This window comes from Cupressus sempervirens, chromosome 7 (assembly GCF_028749045.1).
Source record: "Cupressus sempervirens isolate cs-2001-9-10 chromosome 7, ASM2874904v1, whole genome shotgun sequence".
Lineage (NCBI taxonomy): Eukaryota > Viridiplantae > Streptophyta > Pinopsida > Cupressales > Cupressaceae > Cupressus > Cupressus sempervirens.
Window position 1 is genome coordinate 46138319 of NC_143124.1, and position 25684 is coordinate 46164002.

Below are 25684 nucleotides of genomic sequence, written 5' to 3' on the forward strand. Positions count from 1 at the left end.
AGTTCCCTCTACATGTTGTTCATCATCTGTTGTTGCATCTCATCCTTTGATGTAGTAGTTTGCAAAGGTAAATCTAGAATAGATGGTGGTGTAGTTGTAGAACTTCTTCTCTATTCCTACTCTATGGCTCTAGCTAGTTTGGTCCTCTTACTCAATGGAAAATTATCTTCTTCATCCTCATCATCCTCTTCTTCACCCTCTTCCAAAATAGGTTCATGGATGGATGGGAAAGGGATCACCTTCTTGATCAAATTTTGTCTCCTTTTTACTAGATTCTTAATATTTCTTCCTTTTGGTGCTGAAGGAGATGCCTATTCTACTTGATGAGGTAGGGAGACCTCTTCAACCTCTACCTCTACCTCTACCTCTATTTGGCTTGGTGCTATTAGTTTGTGGTGACTGATTATGTAGGTACTATACATACTTCATAAAAAAATTTGGGCTAGTATTTTCGAATGGCTAATATTTCCAATTTATGGCCGACATATTGTAACACTAAAGTGATAAATATACTTTTATAAAAGGAATTAGGGTTGGTGATATGAAAATTTGTTTTTGTGGAATTATTGAGCTATAAGGGATTACAAATTGTAATCAAGCTATAATCACTAGATCATAATAATACTGGACTTGCCATTTGGTGGATGTAGCCTAGGGATTTGGTGAACCATGTTAAATCTTAGTGTCTTGTGATCTTTTTTGTGTGATCTATTATTGTTTGATATTTTTGGCAAAAAGAGGGGTAAAAATTTATTAAGACAGAAAGGAATACAAAAAGGAGAGCTCAACAAGGAGCTCCATCCTGAGCAACAAGATCATCAAATTCTTGCACCATCTCAAAGGAAAGTTGCCCCCTATCCCTAATATTCTAACCCGGATCATGACTAGAAGCCCATTTGGCTAAACAATCAGCAGGTCTATTCCATTCTCACAGAATATACTTGAACCTAATGAACTGAAAAGAGGAAGAGAAGAAAAGAATCTTCTTAACAACAGTGGCTAGCTGCCAACTAACATCCTCAAGCTCTTGCGAAGAAAGCATGTTCACCACCACCTGGGAATCAGACTCACAAATAATCTTACTCCATCCCCACAAGCAACACTGTTCCACAGCATATAAAATAGCCTGAGCTTCCATGAGATTGTTAGTATAATCACCCTTATGAATTGAGAAGAAAAATTTAACATTCCCAGAACTACAACGAGCCACTCCGCCAATACCAGCCGGACCAAGATTCCCACGAGAAGAACAATCAGTGTTAATTTTCAGAACTCCACAGGGAGGAGGAGTCCAGTGCCCATCTCGGTTAACCTGACCCTTTCTCTAATGGTGAAGCTTCCTGGACATAGAAGGAAACCTATGAGCCGTAACCTGATCCTGCAGATGAAAATTGAGGCGATTACAGATAGCAAGATCAACTGGATCCATACCCCCATCAAGCTCACACTTCACAAGAATAGTTTCCTGGAGAGAATGTGATATTTTCCACCAAAGATGCAAAACACCAAGCCAAACATCTTGGAATATGCGACGATTCCTCTCCAACCAGATATGCCAAAGCATGAAAGATGGGCCAGCAATCCAAGAAGCATGGAGAGAAGAAGACTTGGAGGGAGCACTACCCAAGCGAGCCCAGAACTCAGGCAAAGAGGAAGCATGCCGACAAGAGCAACCCCAAGTTCTCCACCAAAGGTGCCATATCTGAGTAGAATAGGAGCAATGAAAGAATAGATGGGAGACAGACTCCTCTCCATTACCACACAAGACACAATAAGAGGGGCCCTGAAATCCACGTTTACAAAGATTATCCCAGGTAAGACAATGGTTGTGAGCCACTAGCCACATGAAAAAATTGCACTTGGACCAAGAAACTTTATTCCAGACTTGCTCCCACCAAGGGACCTCAGCATCCCCAAATAATTGTCTAGTTATCTCCTGATACCCAGCAGAGACATGATATTTACCAGACAAGGTACCGCCCCAAGCCAATACATCTGGACCAAGAAAAGAGGAACACTCTCTAGAGGCCAGAATTTGAGAAATCTCCTAACGAACCATGTCTATACCTCCAGGAGGCCAATCAGAGGAATGCTTCCATCTATAACCAACAACAGGTCCCAATTGATAAGGAGTCTTGTAATGAGCCACTTTATCCCATCTAGCGGCCAGAAAAGAGTCACAAAGAGGCTGAAGATGAGGGTATATGGATAAAATGGAAGGGAATCCATCCCAAGCATTAGACCAAAACAAAGCCTGAGAACCTCCTTTACATATCCAGAACAGACCCCTCTTCACCAACATCGCACCTGTCTTCAAAGTATGCCAAACCATTGAGCCACAACCTTCAAGAGGAAGTGCAAAAATAGAGCAAGGATCAGCACCATGAAAATATTTATGATTGATAATACGAGCCCAAAGTTGATTCTCTCTAGAGAACCATCGCCAATAAAGTTTAGCAGCCAAAGTTTGTCTACTCAATAGAGCAGAACGAAGACCAAGACCACCCTCCTTTTTAGGCCTACAAACAGTTGCCCAATTAACCAAGCTCCATTTAGTACTACGCAAATTACCACTCCAAAGGAATTTTTGAGAAAGAGCATCAAACTCCTTGAGAAAGTAAATAGGTACAACATGAACCATGCTTCTATAAGTAGGAAGAGCTTGGATAACAGCTTGAAGAAGAGTAACCCGGGCAGCAGTAGAAAGCCATCTATGAGTCCAATGATTTACCTTATCCTGAAGCTTGGTAATCAAATTTTGCCAGAAGAGACGTGGCTTCCTGGAAACAGCAATAGGAATGCCAAGATAAGTCAAAGGAAGTGAACCTATCTGAAACCGTAGGATACCAACAATCCTGTGCTGAATAGAATCAGGAGTGTTAAAAAAGTAAATGAAAGATTTGTGCTCATTAACTTTCTGGCCTAAAGCTGCCAAATAAACGTCCAAAGCATGTCGAAAGGCTTCATCTTCCTTGATCCTAGCAAGACTGGCAAGAGCAGAATCATCAACAAATTGAAGATGGGAAAGAGAAGGTAAGCCATTACCCCACCGCCAGCCTTGAATAGAATTCTGGGACACCTGATGCTTAATGAATCTGCCCAAGCCTTCATCCATGATGATGAATAGATATGGGGAGAGAGGGTCACCCTGGCGGAGGCCTTTAGAAGCACCAAATAGTTGTGAAGGTTGACCATTAATAAGAATAGAAAAAGAGGCAGAAGTAACGCAACTCATAATCCAACTCACCCAGTCAGAGCTAAATCCAAAAGAAAGAAGAATACTCCTTAGGAAGCTCCATTTAACTCTATTGTAGGCCTTAGCCATATCCAGCTTAACAAACATGGCTCTCTCCCTTGAAGTAGCCATAGAGTGAATAGCCTCAGTAGCAATAACCACCCCATCCAAAATTTGTCTTCCAGCAACAAAACCACCTTGTTCTTCTAAGATAATAACGGGAAGCCACCTTTTCAGTCTCTCAGCAATCAGCTTAGTAATAACTTTGTAGACCACATTACATAAGGCAATTGGTCTAAAAAAACTCCAATTGATTAGCACCCTCTCTCTTAGGAATAAGAGTCAAGAATGTAGAGTTCAAAGCTCAAAGCATCTGCTTGCTAGCATAGGATTCTTTAACCACCTCCAAAAAATCATGATTAATGATGTCCCAAAATTCCTGAAAGAATTCAATGGGAAAACCATCAGGACCAGGAGCCTTCCCCTTAGGCATGCCAAAGACCACCGCCTCCAGCTCTTCCAAAGAGATAGGACGCATGAGATAATCATTCATTTCCTGAGTGATAAGGGAAGGAATACAGGACAAAATAATATGTTCTTCATTATCAGTAGGAGGAGAGTCCTCAGAGAAGAGGGTAGAGAAGTAAAAAATAGCCTCCTAGAACAAAGCTAGCAAGGAATTCAGTTGGATACCTTGAGAATTAACCAAAGAAGAGATAGTACTCTAATTCCGGCAAGATTGCACTGTTTTATGGAAAAAGGCAGTGTTTCGATCACCTTCCTGGAGCCAATCAACTCGAGCCTTTTGCTTCCAAAAAATTTCCTCTCGAAGTTCCCATTCTTCTAGAGCTCTAGAAGCAAGGGATTCAGCCTGGCCAAGATCCTCCGAGAAACCTCGATCTCTAATCTCCCTTGTGATGACATCAAGATTTTCTTGAGCAAGCCTCTTCATAAAGTGAAGATTCCCAAAGCATTCCCTATTCCATATCTTGAGCTGCCTTTTAACATATTGAAGCCTTTTAGAAAATGAGAACATTGCAGTACCATATGCAGGGGCACCATCTTTCCACTAACAAAAAACAAAATCATGAAGAGAGGAGTCACGAAGCCACATCAACTGGAACTTAAAAGCAGGATGCTTCGGAACATAAGCCCCTATAGCGGAAAATTTGATTGGCCAATGATCTGAACCCCTCCAATCAAGGATTTTTGAAGAGATAGTAAGGGTGCCACTAAGCCAGAAGCAAGAAACAAGAAATCTATCCAGGCGTTCTAAGATAGCAGCAACACCAGTCCTGCGATTATTCCAGGTATAAAGGCCATTAGAAGGCTTAACATCAGAGAGATGCAAAAGAGATATGTGTTGCCGAAGAAGAGCAGAAGAAGGCCCCAATCTAGCCAAACCACCATGCTTCTCTTCCAGACTAAAAATTGAATTGAATTCCCCTGCTAACACCCAAGGATGATAAGGATGACAATTTCTAAGATATTGAATATGTTCCCAAAGTTCCTCCTTTCCCACAAGATCAACAAGTGCATACACATTAGTAACCATGATTACCTCTCCTGAGTCTAGAGCAGAAGCTACCATAGAGAGAGCTAAGCGAGAAGACATCCAGCCAAGAGGAGAAATTTTTTGAGGATCCCAAAATATAGCTAAATCACCAGCACTTCCTGTTGCCCCAACACACTAGCATTGGCCACGAGACCAAATACTAGAGGCATGTTGGACCATAGACTCCATAGAGAGCTTAGTCTCTTGGATACAAAAAACATCAGGACTATGATCAACCACCAAGTTATGAATAGCCTTTTGTCTAGGGATGCTATTCAACCCCCTTACATTCCATGAGAGAATAATCATCATTGGGTAGATTTGGGAAAATGAGAATCCAAAGGTTTCACTGAACCAGACTCAATCAATATATCTCCTGTGAGTTTAATATTCTCTTGGTCTATTTTGCACCCACTCCTTAGAGGGGGAGAAGAAGAAGCCCGCTTAAAGGGTCAAGGCAGCAACCCCAAGGGGAGAGGAGATCCCTTGCCCTTACCTGATGGTAGCACATCCTTAACCAAGTCAGCCAAAACAACATCATCATCTTCCAACACTGCAGGAGTCACCAGAGCCCCTGTCATAGGAGCTACAAGAACCTCACAATTCTGATATACTACAACTTGAGATGCCCCACAAGCATCATTAGGAAAAGATCTCTCATCTGGGCAAGCTGGATCAGAAGAGATAGGAGGAGGAATACCCTCCTCTAGAACCATACTATCCAGCACCTCAAAACGGTTAAAACCTGAATCAGATAATCTTTCTTTCAAAGGCCTCTTTTGACCACGTCCCTTAGCTCGAGGATGAAGAGGGGTAAATCCATCCTTATCCTACATTAGAGCCTTACCCTTACCTATAGCATCTTGTGGATTCATCCCCTTGGTAGTATTAACCATTTGAGATTGTCCTTTCCCTGTAGTATCTGCCAAACCACCAGCATTTCCAGCTGTAGATCGATCCACTCCTTTGAAACTCGAGTTACGGGGGCACTGTCGCAGTAAATGACCATACTCATGACAAATCTAGCAACGGAAAGGGAGGGATTCATAATCTAACTACTGCACCCAAGAAGAATCCCCTAGACAAATTTCCAAAGAATCTGGTAATTGGTTATTCAAATTAATTTCAACACAAATTCTAGAAAAAGAATTAACCTTTTTATCGAGGGTTTGATGTGCGATCGCAGCTGGCTTCCCCAACAAAGTAGCAATTTGTCGAAGGATGTCTTCACGCAAAAATTCCAAGGGAAGACGAGGCAAGCGAACCCAAACTGGCACTGTTGAAGGGAGATCCTTAGCAGAATTAAAACTTGAATGCCAAGGTTTGACAAATAACCCCACATTGTTGTAGAAATAAGGGCCTCCTTCAAAAACATGATCACGATCAGACATGCAAGAGAATACAACAAAAAAATAACTATTCCCTGCCAACATAATCTCCATATTGCCTTCCACCTGCCAAGAGCGGCGGATCCATGCCTCAAGAGCGGATAGGGAAATTCGGATTCCAAGAAATTTGCATATCAAAGCATGCTTGGTCCAATAATCAATGTCCTCCATTACAACCATTGGAGGAATAACCAAAACAGGGTGATCATGGCTACGCGGAAGACAACCATTAACTTTTTTCAGCTTGGAGCTCTCCCCTGAATAAAACGATTCATATTGCATTGCATGCATAGTTGGAGAAGAACCATCTATTCTCACCAACGAAGAAGAAATCTCAAGCCCTACCATGCAAACAATAAAACCCCCAATCCAAAATTGACTGTAGAAGATCTCCAAAAACACTGACGCAAATTATGTCCAGTAGCTAACAATCCAAACAGAACAGAAAAATAGTAAAGATCAAACACCAAGAACAGGCTAGGGGAAAAACCCTAGCCCAGCCGGCAGCCAACGCTTCTTAGAGACTCCATCAAGAATTATTATTGTTGGATATTGTTTATATTTTCATATAATTATTATTTCTATCTGTGGCTTAATCCTAATAGGTGCAACTGGTGGCACTTGAGGATCACCCTAGGCTTGTACACCTCCAGCATCTTCCAGCCCTTGTATACTCTCTTCTCCTTGCTGTAGAAGCACTCAGATTTCACCCTCTTTAGGCTCAACTCTCTAAGGAGAAGTTCTTTTCCATTTTCCCATTCTTCTTCCCTTCTGAGCTCAATAATATCCAACTAATTTGTCAAGTTGGTGTAGCATTTTCAGCCTTACTAGTGACTAAGCTAAAAAGGTAGGGAAGGTAACCTTCTTCCCTCTACCTTTGGCTGGGTGGGGTTGTGTGTGAAAGATTACTATTTTAGGAATTGGATCAAGCTAAAAAGGTTTTTTGATCCACTCTTGCATCACTTTAATGACATGCCTTGCCCTATGGTAAATATCAGATTCTCCTCTCTGTCAACCTCAAAATTCGTAATGGGCCTTTTGCCAATCTTATCCCTCTTGATTAGAGGATCAAGTAACTCATCTGAGTCTTCCTAAAATATCTTCAATGAAATCTTTATTTTTAAGGATTTCTTTGCCAAATACAAAGTCATTCTACAATAATCCCTTATTCAAATATTACAGTCATTTTTTGCATTCATCTAATGATCCGCAATAGCTTCTTTGTGCTAAAAAGGTTTTGCTGCCGAGTATTGTACTCTCTCCATGTTATCAAAAAATGGCCATCTAGAATTTTAATCTTCTAAGGGATATTGATCCCATTCACATTCAAAAGATAGAATGGCTTGTCTCTGATCCACTTGAAAAGGTCCTAGTCACAGTCCATGTCCAACATATCTTATGGTTCTTTCAAACTCTGTCATAGGTAGACAAGAGTTGCTGAGAAATCTCTAGGTGAACAAGTCTATCACTGGGATACATTGGGAACTTCTTGGGGTTAATGATTGTACATGCTACCCTTAGCTATGTAAATGTCCTAAAATAAATGTAATAAGCCCCAACAAATAGAATTTGTGCCATTGCATCATCTAATAATCTCTTTGCATAGTCTCCTTCTATGAGTTAGATTATAGAAAATAATAAGGCATCATTCACAATTCTATATTTTTTTCTCTGCTCTGAGAGCCTCTTCTTACTAGCTTGGGATAGATTATATATGGCCATGCATTAGGATCCAACATGATACCTCGTTTGTATAGTCTTTGATAATTTGTCACTCTTGTGGCCAACAAGTACACCAAATATGAAGTCATATAAAATTTCTTTTGGTCCTTCGCTGCTACTGGAAGTGCTCACACAAATTTTGACTAGGAGTAGAAGCCCAGTCCAATGGCATATCTTCTTTCTTAATGGTCTCGATAAAGTGCACCATAAAGATGTTCATAAGAGTATGACCGAGAACCCAATATCTTCTATCATATACCCTCCGGTCATATCTACTTTTCCATTTTTCTTTCCCAAAGGAGTCTGCTTTATCAAGTATCAAGATTAAATGATTTCAGAGGCTTCCTCAATGTTTCCTTGATACCACCTTTTTGCTTGCTCATAGGTGAGTCTGATGAACTAAATTGTCCATGGGAGATGAAATACTTTCTCAATATTCTTTGATCATAGATCAAGAAAAATTTCTCTAGTTATGCTCTTCACAATCCTCTCCCTAGGGGTAAAGTGTTCTGCAAGTGTCATAATGACCTCTAAAGATTGAACTGACACCTGGCATGATGTGTTGACGAGTCTTGATCTAATGAGTATGGAGATCATTTGGGACATCTCCATGGATTTATTGCAAATATTCATGAATTCCCCAAAGTCTGTATGTCCCAAATTTGTATCTTTGATCTCTAAGTTATCACCTTGAAAGCATGATTTTGTTGGGACACCTTGGAACTTAAAGACCATAGGTTTTGATGTCATCTTCTCACCAAAGGAAGATGAAGAGGATGTCATTATATCTAAAAAAAGGATGCCCGTTACTTTGGTTTTGAGTAAACAATAGATTAACCATTTCCTAAACTAACATGAGAAAAAATACCATAAAAATCTAAAAACTTTGAAAAAAGTATGAAAAAGCCCAAAACTATACCCAAAGTAGGAAATGCAAAATGAAGCCACAATAGGTGCACCAAGTAGGTGCACCTACTACACCGTTCATTATTACATATACTTAACATAAGATGTGCATTAGCACACCTAATTAGATGCATTGATGTGCACCTTAATATAGGGTTATGCATAATTTTCTCCTTTTTTTTGTTTTATATTTACTTTTTCTTCGAGAATGAGCTAATGATCACCTAATTCAATTCTTTGTATAGAGTTTTGACATTTTTCTTGATTTTTTTCTTTTAGCGTGAATGATGTTGGGTGTGCATCAACATAGTTGGGTGGGTACAGTCCATGGTTGATGTGGAGAACTTCGAAGACAATGTGCAAAGAATGGCAAAGTGTGGAGGAAATAACCCTCCCCTATATAAATAGATCATGAGGCATTTGGCATAGCTGTGTAGGTGTAGAGCTATGCCAAACATGCCCCGAATGTCATCACTCATGAGTTTGGCACAATAGGCATATTGAGTAGGTGCACCTGCTCCACAAATTTTTTGCAATTTTGGTTTATTTTTGTCCTTTAATTTTTCCTTTTGAAATCTAGGCTTCCTTAATAGAATATGAATGTGAACCAGGGCTCTAGATGATACATCAAAATGACCCAGACTTGGACTAGTGTCTTGTAAAAGTCAAAAAATAAAATTGGGGGTCCCCATTTCAATCAAAAGTGGAATGTGAATTGTGGAACCACAATAGTTCTTAGGATTTCAATTAATCAATATAGTATGGCCTATAATTATGCCTAATAATCAAGGTTTACAAGGCATTAAAGCACATCTACCATGATGTAAGCTTTCCCCTGCAACAAATATTTACCATTGCCTCCCATTGCAGTTGGAACTTCATAACTCATGCTTCTACCACTTCCCAATCCTTTATTTAAGCTATCAATGCTTTCAATCCCTTCTAAGACCTTTCCAACATATTTTAATTCCTATCCATCCAACTCTGCCTTGCCTAAGGAATCACCTTAAAAGTACCATCCTTTCTTTCCAGGTTCCCTCCTTTAGTGTATTGTATATAAATGGACCCATCTTCCTAATCCAAAAATCTTATAATTATTTCATGATGGGAAGAGGTCGTATAACCCCATCTTTACTAGTTTCTTAGTTTAGAATAGCAGACTCATAGAACAAAGAAGAATTTTAAAAACTAATAGAGAATCTACAAAATCACAAAACAATAGCCCAAAAAACATTAAAATTAATTAATCTAACACTTCTATTAGTTATCACACTTCATCTAATCCATTAAGGAACTCAAAATTCTAAAAATCAAGAGCTATAATTGTTATTGTTGGCTTACAATCCATACACACAAATCCAAATTTCTTCCAACCCCTTGATCAAGTCAAATATGGCCTCAAATACTTGTCCAAAGGCTAACAACAACTATTTTAGATAGTTATCAAGCCCCATACATGAAGTACCTTTTATGTAACAAAAAGTTGTCAATGTTGTTAGTGACAACATTGACAACTTTTGAGAAATTTTTACATCTTTTTAAAAATTTCACTAAAACTTGTCCCAAAGGCCACCAAACTTCATTAAAATTCTAATAAGGTCTTAAATTTATTTAAAAGGACCTTAAATCTCTTTTTTGACAATTCCTTCCTCAAAATCACATAAATACCCTATTTGACATAAAATGGACATGTACTTTCAATAAAGAGCAACAAAGGCCTAATAAGTCTTCCTATATTTAACACACCTCAAATTAGGACCAAGATAGTCCATTTATTATTCTAGTGGTGTGGCTAGTACCATTAAAAGAAAAAACAACTTAGGAACCATATGTCTTCCATGAACCTTACCTAGGTGCCCCTGCACCACTGATAATGCCAAATCATGGCAAGTCTTTGCCAGTGATAACAAAATTCAATGCTTCTTGGAAGGATCTGAGCATTTTGGTGAACAATACTTTGAAGAAAGTGAAAATGATTTCCAAGAATTCTATCTTGATAGTAAAAAATATTTGGAGCTTGGTGCTGAGAAGCTTAAAGGTAACAAAATTAGTAGACACCTCATTTCTATAGAAATTTTGTTTGATAGGCATGATGCATATATCAGAAAGAAAAGGACTGGGAAAGTTGGTACCTCTGGGGAATTTAATAGGATGAATATTGGAACTAAATAGAAACCAAAGATAGTTAATGTTGGTAGTAGTTTCTCAAATAAAGAGAGGACTAGGGTGAAAGGGTTATTTTCTAAATACCAAGATGTATTTTTATGAGGATACAATGATTTTAAAACCTTCAGGAATGGTGAGTTTAAGCAAAAAATCCCCCTTAACCCTGAAGCGAATCCTTTTAGAAAAAAGAAATACAATTATAGCCCAACACTCAGATTCCATTTTAGACAAGTCTAAAAAATGTTAGAAGCAATGATTATCTATCCAATATACCATTCAACTTGAATGGCTAGCATTTTCCCAGTCTGGAAAAGAATGGAAAAATCATAATTTGTGTGGATTTTCATAATTTAAACTAGGCCTCTCTAAAAGACAATTATTCCTTTCCTCACATGGATCATCTACTAAAAATAGTGGTTGGCTCTAAGATGATCTCCATGTTGAATTGCTTTTTAGGCTTCAATCAAATTGAAGTGGATCTAGAGGATCAATTTCAAACAATGTTCACCACCCCCTATGAGAGGTTTTCTTAGAATAGAATGACATCTGGGTTGATCAATACTAGAGCCACCTTTCAAAGGGCAATGAAATCATCTTTTTCTGACTTCAAAGATAAGATTATTGTCATATATCTAGATGATCTAATAGTCTTCTCCAAAAAAATTAAAAATCACTTGAAAGACTTGGAGAAAATGCTAAGGAGATTTAGGGAACATATAATTTCACTAAACCCCAAGAAGTCTATCTTTTGTGTCACAAAAGGCAAGTTTCTCAGTCATATAGTCTCTCGAAAAGGTATCAATATTCACCCAAGCATGTTAGAGCTATCCAATAGTTGAATTTTCCTGCAAGCAAATCTAGAATCAAATCCTTCTTTGGGAAGATGAATATCTTGAGGAGATTTTTTTTTATTTGTACAAATTTTTTATATGCATAGTTGATATGATGAAGCCCAGTCAAGTATTCAACTAGAATGATTTGGGAAGGAAATCTTTTGATCAAATCAAGGATGCCATAGTTAAAGCTCTTGTCTTAGTCCACCGAAATTATAACAAAGACTTCATACTGTATTGATATGTATCAACCTATACACTATCTTTCATACTCATGCAAGAAAAGATGGAAGGTATTCAAGAACCCATTGCTTCCATGAGTAATCCCCTCAAGAAGCATGAGTTAAGGTATTATCAACTAGAAAAGCATGCATACGCTTTGGTAAGGGCACTCAAGAATTTCAATTTTTATGTCTTACATTCACATTCTCTTATGCATGTACTTGAACTAGTTATCAAGAGTATCTTGACCCAGGAAAATATAGAATGTAATATATGATGATCAATTGTATAAGAAGGAAATTCATGGAACTTTCTTAAGATGCATGGATAAACCTCAAAAGGAGAAATTTCTTCAAATGTTCCACAATGAGGCCTATGGTGGACATTTTTCTTCTATTATCCCACTTTATAAGGTTATGAGGTAGTTGTACTACTAGCTACATATCTTCAAAGATGCTTATATGTGGGTGGCCAAATTTGAAAGTGTAAGATGTTTTCTAGCAAACCTTAGTTAGTTTCCTTACCACTAAAACCAATAGGAAGGTTTCTTTCAGAAATAGGGAATTGACTTCATCAGCCCAGTTAACCCCCCTTATTTTGTTATCCACTTATACATTATAGCCACAAAAAACAATTTCCCCAAATGGGTGGAAGTCAAACCCAGCAAGAGAAACCCCTTTGAGATTGTCTATGAGTTTGTTAAAGAATGCATCCTGGTGAGATTTTAGGTACCATTAAATCTTGTCATGGATAATGATACTTATTTTTCTTCTATATAGATTGTATAATTTTGTTATGAAAATAGTATCCACCTAATCCATTCCTCATACTGCTTTTCCCAAGGGAATGGTTAGGTAGAATCAAGCAATAAAAACTTGATTAACATCATGAAGAAATTACTCTCTAAGAATCAGAAGGACTAGCACAAAAGAGAACATGAAGCTCTCTAGGTGGATAGGGTGACACCTAAGAAGGCCATTGGAATTTCTTTATTTGAGTTGGTATATAGAGTTGAAGCTTTCCTTTCCCTACTATTCAAATTATCCCTTTACAAGATGTAACTAATGATTGAGGATACAATATTTTGCAATGGTCTAGAAAAGGAAAACATGTACCTTTCTAAGTTGGAAGAATTTTTTTTAAATTGGTTTACCACATCAGAGAACATCAAAAGCATGTGCAAAAATTCTTTGATAAGAAGGCTAGGCCAAGGAAACTCATGGAAGGTGATCTAGTCCTATTATGCAATAATAGGCATGAACATAAAGATATGCATTGAATAAGTTTGACTCTTTTTGGAAAGGCCCTTTTAGAATTGTCAATTAAATCATAATAAATTGTTCATTCTTGCCTATCCCAGTGGAGAAAATTTTCCATTATCTTACAATGGCTAGGACCTAAAGCTATATCAAGTTCACAATTGAAAGCAGGTAACACTTGGTATTAGTGTTAGTCTAGGTAGGCTTTTGTTATGGATTTCTTCCTAGCTCTATTCCCTACTTTCCTAGATTAGTGTTCCTTTCTATTGTGTGCTTAGTTTAGTTTTTCTTGTTGTAGTTTGTCATTCCAACTATGTAAAACCAAAGATTTTGGGCCCCTTCTAGATATTTGCAAAGCCTATATCCCCAGTCAGAGCTAGCTATCACTATACCTCAATCTATCCCTTATATATTTGTACTTTTTGGTACTCATTGAAATATTTTTCTAAATACTTGTAGAGGTATCCTCTAGGTGATTCAATTCTCATAAAATGCCTAGGACTCCTAATTTATATCTATTCTAGGTCTTCCTTCATTATCTTTCCTTGCTACTACATGTGAGATTCTTGAAATTTTAATATAATTGGGGTTAGGTGATCTATGTTTGGTTAGGATGTATTGAGAGAATTTTCCTAATGAGAAGTGAGTCCTCCTTATTTTCATGAATTCTCTCTTATTCCATCATTCTCATTTCTATCAAATTTTGGGCAATTTGGATAGCTAACCAACTTGGCGAAACTTCATCAACCATAAATCCAAAGAGAAAGGTTGTGATGGCATTAAAACATGTACACCTACATCACTTATGATGGAAATACCTATAAGGTATTGAGTTAGAGTTCTGAAGTAAAAGATTATTTTCTATAGATAGAAGTGGGTTTGCAGGTTTTTAGCTACTCATTAATGGAAATGAAAGCATTCTATTATAATTATAAAGCCATAATGGCTTGCGCTACATTCAAATTTTTATGCACTGACAGGATCCAAGAATGATACGAAAGACAATTAATCTAAGCTTGTGATGGTAAATGCATGTTTGAAACCTCACCTACAAATATCTGATCAAACCAAGGGGAAAATTCTTCAGTGTTTCCTCCCTCAAAAAGTGTTACTCTCAAAGATTTTTTCCATCCTATAGAAATTAAAAGGCTACTTGATAAAATATTTATATAAAAAAGAACTAAGTGACTACAATATAAGAATATTCTATAGAGATGCCCAAAAGATGCTTTTGATAAAGTCAGTCATAGAGGTTCATTTCTACTATAAAGGAGATCAAATGTTCAAATCCTCACTGTAGAGAAATTTTTTTTAAAAAATTCCTCAATGTATCAAAGGGTCATTCCTTGCACTAGGATTCCAAATGAAATGAAAGTTGAGCTTTTGGCAAGATCAATTTATGCTTCTCTTTCCAAATATAATGAGTTATCGTGTGAATCCATTTTTTTGATCATTAAGTAAACAAGGCACTCTCCATTAAATTAAAATCTCTTGTTTTAGTAAGTGTCTTTTCATTGTACTATATCAGTTTGAGTGAAGTAATAAGTCTTTTAGATTTGTGAAACTTTATATGCATAGAAACAAAAAGTTTCAATAGTCATTGTTTATTAAATTGATAGCCAATCCTCCCATTATGATTGTTTCTCACTTTAATTTCATTCTCATGGTAGTAATATTTAGAGTTTTGTATTTGTTTCATCAGAATTACTTCAAACTTGCTTCCTCATTGATTCAATAGCTATTTATTGAGCAGTTGCCTCTTCTTTGAAATCATATTAAAATGGAAATCAAAGTAGTAGGTTATGATTGACTCATATGATTTTAAAGTTAATTAAAAGATCTTATTGATACCTCATTTAAGTTCTACGACTTAGGAGATCTTCACAGAAGGCATAATTCTCAACCTATTCACTTGATTACCCAAAAATTGAAAGATAGTGGATTGGTAGAAGTTGTTGGATTTCCCATGGCATGTAGACTCTGGAGCTAGTGAGGGAATGCATCAAAAGATATAATCCAAAAATGAGTAATTTTATTTTCCTGATTAGTCTTTTCTTCTCTAGATAAGTAAGGCCTTAATACAATATTCATTCATCATGTCAATGAAGGAAGAATCCTATGATATTGATTTTAGGTCTTCTGCATCTATGTTTATTGAAAATAAAACCTTGAGAAGAGATGACATGCAGAGAACCTAGTTCCAAACACCTCATTCCAAGAAGCAAAAAATACCTAAAACTCTTTTTGGAGCCAATTTGAAAAGGAAAATTGTTGATATGCTCACACTACTACTAAGATTAAAAGGAAAGGAAGAAATTTTAGATTTTTTGAGCACTAATTCTTCCTTGTGCAAGCCATATGTGCTGAGGGACTAGAAATTGTCTAGGCTAAAATGATATTTGATGAGTTGGCCTTGTGGTTGAATTCAGCTAGGGGATTCAAAAAGTTCTATATGTCCTCATATTTAATATATGCCTCAACCATGCATCAGCTATGGCTGGGCCTTCCCAGTATTGAAAACTAGGATGAGAATATGAGGGTGTATGTGTTCTACCCACACTTTTAGTTGCAAAAGAGTTTTGAGAAGTACATGAAAGTGAATGACACCTTCCCTATGAAATTGTGTCAAGAATTGCAAGTTTTTCTCAAGTGAATATTTTCACCTGAGGCTATTTAGTATCTTTGTTAGTTTGGATGCTCCTCCATCTAATTCTCAACTTTTTCCTACTTACAAATTAATGTTTTTGATGGTTTTCCCAAAACACTTCCTCAGGACCCCAAGGACAAGGTTGTTCTTGTGAAATTGTGTCAATAAATACTCGAAGTGAACACTTGGTGTAAAAATGTAAAGAAGATAGTTAGGATTTCCTTCAAAATAGTCGTTGGACCCTATTCTTGTGTGTCCAGATCTGATGGTCAAAAACTAGTTAAATTGTTTGACAGTAAGATCAAGTTGATTAATTATGAGGTATTCAGTCCTTAGTATGGCCTAGTGAATTTTGTCAGAGGATATTTGAAGATGGGATACACTCATAGAAATATTCAAGATATTGAAGATTTTTCGGGTGGATGTCACAATGACTACCAAACCTAGGAGAGGTATTGGTCAAGGCTTAGAATTGAGGGCATTAAGTTGTATAATAATTTTATTGGTGTTTATGATCTTGCATACGATGGCTCCTATATGTACTCCCATTATGTCAACCTTACATGAATGTCTTAATATTGATACAGTAGAGGTCCTAATGCATGGGATTAATGAAAGGATAGATAAATGGGTTGAGTACACTAGAGAAAAAAGGAAAAGAACAAGAATCACATGCTCTACTAGGAGTCACTTCCTAAACTTCATAGGCAACTACAATGACCTCCACCACTACTGCCACTTCAACATTAGTGGGCCCAGTTGAGTCCATTGGCAAAGGAGCAGTCCAACCTCTGTGAAAAATGTTTAGATCGCTCCTAATTTTGGATGAGGATCTCTTCTAGATATTGGAAAATTTGGGGTAAGGAGAAGGATAAAGAGAAAGAACAAGAGAAGTCTATGGCCAAGCCTTCCTCCCCTATCCAAGTCATCAACCTTGATGGTGAGACCAATATGATGGATGGCCAAGAGAAACATTCACCTCAATAAGGAGATATGTTGGCCCTCTTAGTTACCAAAGTGACTTATTTCCCTGCTGCCACTTAGAGCAAGGGGTCACCCCCAATAGCAAGGAAGCTCTTTGACCCCACAACCCTTTAGTTGGTGATCAATGTCCTCTCAAATGAGTCTTGGTTGAAAGAGACCATTGATTGGAAAAAGTGAAGGTATGAGGAATCTTCCCCATCCAAGGACTTCATCACACAAGAAACTTTTGCTCAGCCACAATCACATAAGACAAAGAAGAAAAAATCTATTCAAGCACTCACTACTGATCCCTCTACTAGTCACATTTTATTGGAAATATAAAATCCTCACAAGGAGGAAAAGTTCCATGAACTCACTACCACTGACCTTTAGATGAGAATAGTTGACATTTGTATTCCCATTCATGATTCCATGGTTAATATATGAAAGTCATCCAATGAAAGGATCAAATACAAACTAGAAGAATTTAGGGAGAAAAAGAGGTATTGAAGGCCTCAAACAAAGAACTGAAGGATTACATTAGAACTACATGGGGAAGCACTTCAACTAGTACATTTTATCCAAATGCAAAAGAGACCAAGAACTTTATTTTGAAGCTACAATAGGGATGGAAATTTGGTCAAACTAGTCGATCATGGGTTGATCAAATGAAGGCCCAAGCTCCCCTACTTATCGAGAATTTTGGAAATCTACTATTACATGTAGACAAGTTGAGAGAGGTAGTGTCTTATCATCAAGTCACCATACACAAAAAAAAAAAGATTGATTGATAGAGCAATTGGCACTATTCTAAGAGGTGACTGAAATGAAGACAAACATCGCCATCACCCAAAGAATTTTAAAATCTGGTCAAGAACCATTTAATTGTTGTAATTAGTCTTTAGAGTTCATAATCAAAATATCTATAAAATCTCTAAATAAGCTTAAAGATGTGAAAGACCTAATGTTGAAGGTTATAGAGAAGACTTTTGAATACTTAAAAGTGTTGCACATGGAATCATATGTATCCAAAAATGATTCATTGGTGGAAATTGAGAAAATGAAAATGAAATTATTAACTTCTATCAATGAGGCCACATATCTAGTCAATTTCCAGGTGGAAAATATCTAGGAACTTTCATTAGCAGACTCCATCTTGAATCAAGAATAAAAGAAGATCCAGCAAAAGGTTGCTAGAGTGGAGGAGCTGAAAGAGATGCAAGATTACTAAATGATTAGTTTCAATAATATCATAATCCAAGGTGTCCATGAACTAGATAAAGTAACAAATGAAATGAAGGCATATAGAGCTAAGGTTATGACCCCAAGGAAAACATGATTCTCTAATATTCTCTCAGACATCTATCACTTTTTCTTCTCTTTTAATTCTCTTTTGTATCCATTTTTGGAATTTTATCAGTAGGCATAGACTCTATAATGGACAATGACTAGTCAAATTCTATTTTTAGTTTTCCCCATTCAGGGATTCTCTATGATGTAATAATTGAATGTAACTAGCCATTTTTTGAGAGGCCTATATCTATAACTTTTTGAGAGGTTAATAGTATCATTAAAAAAATTGTGGGAAAACCCTTGTAGGTGGGACTACTCTTTGTGACTCTGAGTCTACATTGTAATTTTATTGTTCATTTAGTTGTTCTATAATAGTTAGGATGAATGGGCTATGATTGAAAACCAAAATACCGTAAGTAAACCTAGTTTTATTTATTTCATGTCAGCAAATTGTAAGTTTCACTTTCCTTAACATCATTATTTTCCCGTTTCTTGTGTACAATAGTTGATGTGTGTTTCATTGAATGTATGAGAAGTTTTGAATTTGATTAGTGAAGTAGCTGAAAGTGGGACAATCCAAGTATAGTCAAATCTTAGTTATCTCACCAATCTAGGAATTGTCATTTAATCACCCTTCCTCCTCTCATACCATGTAGGTATTCTTGCATGTTTTCCAATCTTTATTTTGAATTACAATAGATTGCATATTAGTTGTTATTCTTCATTCTGAAAATTGCCTAGATTGTATGAAGCGTTAAACAATCTGGTTGTTAATCTTTATTACTCTCTAGTTAAGAGCATACCCCAAAAACTCAAAAAAAAAAAATTCATTAGAAATCTTGCATTTAAAAGGGATTTCTACCTTTCAATTTTGGGGTATTCGATAGATTACTACACTGACCCAATACTGAAGAAGTGTTTTGGATGTGGTACTTATTTTCCAAGGAAAAGCAAAAGAAAATACAAGGGCATAAGATGTTTGGTAGGCACATGTGGCTCTCTAGCAGAAAGAGGACAATAGAGGGCTCGAACATGTAGCCATCTCATCAGAACTATCCATTCCATTCATTAGTGCCTTGATATTTAATTGGTTACTTCAATAAATTCTTGTTGTTTAACACAAATTTAAATTCTTTCTGTTTAACTTCTTGGTCACATCTATAGTAATCAAATTGAGGGGTAAAACATGAATTTATAATTTTTTTTAAAAAATAATTCATCTATCTATTGTAATTATGATGGCACATTCTAATGGTTATCTGTCATTTGGATAGCATAGTTGTTACAATTACGATGACCTATTCTGATGGTTTAGTGTCACTTCCATAGCACAACTATCACATGGGTGTAAAAATTATGATGGTGTCAGTATGATCTCTTACCCTTTCCTTCCTCCAAGTTATGATAGTTTTATGTATCACAATTGCAATGGATTCCCTTTTTGTCACAATTTGTTCCAAAAAAATTCCAGCGCTCGTTTGATGGGAGACAATTTGTGTCTTTGTCGCTTGGGCAATGGGTGGTTGTCACAATTGCGATGACCTACCATCACAATTTGGGTCCAAACGTAGTAGGGTGTGACTATACAAAATGTACTCACTTACAAGTGGTGGATAGCTTTCATTTTCCACTTTAACTTTTTATTTTAAAAAAAAAGAAAAAAGAATGTTGAAACATTTTTTAAAGACTATTGAGATTGTCTTCAAAAGTAGGCCAAGAAAGTTTTGTTTGATTGGCCTCTCTTTGTAATCCATGGATGAAACATAAATTTGAGTGATCCGTGTCATCTAAAAAGGGTGAGACAAAGGTGGAGGTAATTCAATTCTCACCTACAATCAAGTGAGTTTAAATGTTGGTAGATATTCTAACAATCAAGATGAGAAAAAATACTTGTTTTATCTATATTAAAGTTATCAATATAGACAAAACTGTCAATACTTATTGGTAAAGTTGAAAGGCTCTTACTTATTAGTCCCTGCCGTAAGGCAGGAGACTTAGTTTTCAAGTTGTTCTTTTCAATTAATATGATTTTGGAATTTGTGCATTTAGAATTATCTCCCACTCTTTTCCTATGTTTGATGAAGATGAATATATTAAACAATATTTTGTTTATTTTTTATAATTTCTATCTATTTTCTGATTGGCCATTTAAATTTTTCCTGGTAGTCTTTTTTAATTTCCATACAGAAAATATGTATAATTTTTTGGTGGTCTTCTTTCTAACGCGTGTTTTGCATGTGTTGTCAGCTGCAAATTATTGGACATGGCAAATGTCATTGACAGATCTTAATGTGATGATGTGTAAGTTAGAATTGCTAGGTGGGAATTATTTAAGATGACAAATGTCATTAACAGATCATAATGGTTGAGGTGTAAGTTAGGGTTGGTAAAAGAATTTTTCACTCAATTGTATTTTTAATCTGAACTCGGCTCTTGCAGCCGTGGTAAAAGATGTCATTCCAAATGGGTTTTCAACAATAAGTAAGGTGGATGCAACAGATCTTGCAGATTCTGTATATGTTCTCACGCAGTGCAGAAAAGATAAATCTTCTTCTGACTGCGTTACCTGCATAATGTCAGCTCAAAATCAAGTTCTAAGTTGTTTAAATCAAAGTTTTGTGGCGGCAGGGAGACCTACGATTGCTATTATCTGCGTTTCGAGTACCTTAACTTTTATAATCAGTTCACTGATACGGGAGATAAATAGGTGTGCGGGGGCACCACCAAGCCCATCTCCAATTCAATTGTGAAAACTGGTAGAAGTTTGATAAGCGATCATTGCGCTACAATACCCAATACAAAAGATCATTTTGCTGCACAGACGAGACAGGGGCTGTCTAATATGACTGTCTATGGACTTGCCTCCTGTCTGCGTTCCCTTCAAAAGGATTTCTGTCAAAAATGCCTCAGTACTGCCAAGGACAACATAAATAAGTGTTTTCCTACCTCGGAGGGACGGGCTACTGACGCCGGCTGTCTTGCGATATGATACCAAGCTCTTCTTCCCAAGCAATGCCATTGTTGAGCTTGCACGGGTTAGAGATTTTTTATATTCAATTAAATAGTTTCTAGTTTTGTTAATGTTTTTGATAGCATCTTTCCTTAAAATAAGAAGTTTCAAGTTCAGAAATTAAATTTCATAAAACTACTTGAATCGCACTTGTTTAGAGTTTCCACCAGACATTTAGCCTAATTACGATTATTTTCTTTTCTTCATTTTGTTTTTCAAGCAAGGAGAAGAAGGCAAGTTCAAGAGTGGGTATAATAATGGGTGTTGTGGGAGGGGTATTTGTATTTAGCCTCATAAATTGTCTCCTTTCCTTTGGGAAGCAAATAATGCAGTCAAGCCAGAAGAAAGGTAAATTCATATAACGCTACACCTAACATGTAATAGTAATATAGACTCTGAAGCAACTCTTGCAACTCAATTCAATCTTGGCTATTACTAATGTAACAAAGATATGGAACAGCGAATATTGAAGGAGCCACGGAACTCCATGGGCTTGAAGATTTCGACTTCAAGATACTTAAGAAGGCAACGAACAATTTTGATAAAGCAAATAAACTTGGAGAAGGTGGGTTTGATGAAGTATTTAAGGTATCTGGAGAAGGGGGGTTTGATGAAGTATTTAAGGTATCTGGTTATTTATTAGCCATCCATATTAGCCTTCTATTTTGATGCATTCCAATTAATCTTTTGTTACATGACATTTGTAGGGTACACTGACAAACGGCAAAGTTGAGGCAGTAAAGAAGCTCACATTGGGACACTCTCCCCATGCAATTTTGGAATTCAAAAACGAAGTGAAACTCATTTCAAAAAGAAGAACGGAGTTACTCAAGGGGAAGATATAACCATCAAACATCACAAAGCTATAACCGAATGTACAATTTCTAAAGGTACCCTTGCTCTATATGACATCCCTTTTGGAAAACTTTTTCTGTGATGTTTGACCAAAATACAACTTTCACATGGACTTAATGATGCTTCAATTGGCGGTAAGCCTCTCACCATTTCCTTTCTTTGCAATAAAGATAACCCTTTGAGATTTAAGTGACCATACTTCAAGTGCCATATCCATGTTTGATCTTGACTTGCTGCCTTGAAACTTGCTGCAACTTCATCAGTCATATTACTCTTCATCCAAAGTGGAAACATTCTATTATTTGTCATTTCTACCCTTGCAATCACCATTTTACTAGGAGGCATATCAAATATAGTGCACAAATTTTTCTCAAAAATAACTCTGTAACCTTTTTCACTAAGCTACCCCACACTTATAAGATTATGTTTCAAACCAGGTACAAAGTATACATCAAAAATATATTTCTTACCTTGCTTTGTTATAACATTGATTGTGCCTTTTCCACTCACTTCCACTATCTCATTATTTCCTAACTTCACTTAAGATTTAATTGATCTATCTAAACTTTCAAAAAACTAAACTTTCAAAAAACTCTTCATTGCCTGTCATATGATTGCTGCAACCACTAGCTAAAAACCAGAAATCATTTCTGCTCTTTTGAGCTACATTACAAGTAATGAACAATGACTCAGAATTACTCTAAAAAAATTTACATTTTGCTTACTGATATCAGTTTGTTTTTTCCAACACTAATTTGCAAAATGTCCAAACTTCTTGCAGTAATAACATTGAACATTTGATATCTGATGGTTATAGCTTCCCCTTGAGTATTGAATTCTTCTTTTTGAAAATTATTTCTGCCTCTTCGTCTTCCTCTAAATCCAGCATTTCCTCTTCCTCTGCCAAATGTCATTTGTGTTTTGAATGCATTCTCCAGTGAATCACTATTGCACTTGTTCAACCTATCTTCATGATTATACAAGGATCCAAAAACCTCATCTATAGACAATGTTGCTAAATCCTTAGATTCTTCAATTGCAACCACAACATTATCAAATTTATGTGGCAAACCTCTTAAAATCTTTTCTACAACTTTTTGGTCAGAAAGCAATTCACCATTCATCCTTACTTGATTAACCACATTTATAACATGATTTGAAAATTGTTCTACAGAGTTAGACTCCTTCATTTGTAAATTCTTTAATTCTCTTCTAAGTGCTTGCAATTTGACAATCTTTACCTTACTTGTACCTTGATATGAAGTCTCAAGAATGTCCCAAGCTTGCTTGGCTGTAACAGTTGGCTTAATTTTTCCAATAACTGAGTCATCTAGAGCTTGTCCAATATTTTGCAAAGCTTTCTTACTCTTCTACCTATTCTCATCAAGCTTTTTCTTTTGATCAGCATTTAAAGTAGACTCATCTATAGGTTTAGCATAACTAGATAAGATTATATCTAATAACTTATAGGAATCAAATATAAGCTTCATTCTAAAAGCCCAATCATCATAATTCTTTCCAGAGAACATAGGAATTGAAGCCTCAAAACTCCCTGAAGCCATGCTTGACAAATACTTATAAACAATATTCACAGATATAACAAACCCTAAATAGGGCAATGAGAAACTTACTGATCTCACAATAACTTTCTCTGCTATAGTCCTCCTTACGTACAATCCTTCAAACACCTCTTCTTAACTTGGCTCTAAACTTGGCTATGATACCACTTGTTAGGTGAGCATAAAATATGAAACACAATAAATGTGCTACAACACAATATTTGATTATCTTTTTCTTGATTGATTAAAAATGAATACACAACACTCCTTTTATAGGCAAGTTTACATTCTCTAGAAATCTCTGACATTTTCCAATAAGACAATAATCTACAAGATTCTTGAAACTACTATAGCCTACAACCTAAACCTAATGTAAACCTAAACTTCTAGAAACATTTAATGATGGGTTAGAGTAGAAATTTTTATTTCTAACACAAATGTTCATCATAGAAATCTTGTGGGTTTGCTTAGATGTTGCAGACAAGGCCAAGAAAGACCCTTCATTTCTGAGTACATGCTCAATAGCAGCCTTGACAGAATCTTATTCGGATTGCTATTCCCATCTTTCCTCTTTTTAATTCTTTCATTTGTTACAGCAAACATGATGGGTTATTAAATTATTGTCAATTCATTTTCATGTAGGTAAAAATAACAAACTTTTGAGTTGGAAGGAAAGGTTCGAGATTATCGTGGGCACTGCTCGTGGACTAGCATATCTCCACAAGGAATTTCATGTTTGTATCATCCATCATGACATTAAATCAAGTAATATATTGCTTGATGACCACTTTCAGCAAAAACTATATACCAAAGTATATACCCATTTTTCGTTCACTTGATTTCCGCTTTAGAGATGTTTGATTTAGTAGATTGTTTTGCTATAATAGTGCTAAGGAGTGTTTCAAATTATTAGTACCATTGGAAACCTGTTACAAAACTAGGTGCACTGCTAAGGCTTTGAAGAAGAGAATTTGGATTCCTTTTTATTCAAGAAATGAAAATTGGCTTCAGTAAGCGAATTTATCTGCATCAACGTTTTGTAAGGAGTGGTCTGAAATAATTTATGTTTGTGACTTGGAAACAAAGTTTTAAAGCCTGATATTATTTTGTCCATTTTAGTGTTGTTAAACATTTGATGAAACACATACCTAAGCTTACTCATTACTTCTCATTAACAATTATAAACATGTCTTTTTCTATAGACTACAAAATGTCACTTTTTTATGTTTCCATCAATGGCAATGATATCTTCAATGTTTTTACTTTTAGAGAGCTTTTTGAACTCAATTTGCATTTGTTCGAAAAAGAAAGTTGCTCAATGTTTGTGACATTGAGTTCTGCAGAGAGTCAAAGGAATATATAGTTTGGACATTTTTAGACCGAAGGTATTGGGCTGAAATGAAACTCCTAGAGTGCCTTTCATTGTATGCGCTGACAGAATCATCTTATTACTCTGATTCGAAGTTATAGGAAAAAGCCTAAAATAAGATAGAGATATCAACACAGATTTGGCAATATACTCTTGTAACCCACATGGATAAAAAACTAAAAATGAATCTCTGATTAATGATTTCTGATTGCAATTAAAAACCCCAGAGCCATTTTAAATCAAACATGTTCAAATAAGTATCAAAAAAAAATTCTGTAAAAGTGAAGAAACATGCATAGTAGAGCATTGAACTTGAAATTTAAAAATAATCTATCATTTTGAGCCCACTCTTCTCTCATAGCGTTGCAAAATTCCAGCTGCGATCATGCCTCTTTCTAACCATCTTGTTTCTACATATTGTAGGAACAACCAACAAATGTAGCAACAATAGCTTACAAGGATGGAGGAACTGCCCTCAAATCCAACTAAAATATATTAGAGAAATAATACCATTTTGCTCACTTTAGTTCCATTAAAATATACCTGCAAGCTTGTCTATTCAACAAGGTCATAAAGCCATATCTGTAGCCAGCAAAAAGTAGACTGTACATATGAAATTATATACAACTGCCACTGCCTAACAATATTTTGTTTCCATATTTTTCGAAGACATGACATCATTTTCACACAAACAAATTTGAA

At 36.2% G+C, this 25684-nt stretch overlaps 1 pseudogene; it reads left to right on the forward strand.

Moving 5' to 3' along the window:
• LOC149545387 (cysteine-rich receptor-like protein kinase 2) overlaps nt 1-24452 on the forward strand; it is an 84139-nt pseudogene extending 59687 nt beyond the window's left edge.
• The last annotated feature ends 1232 nt before the right edge of the window (nt 24453-25684 follow it).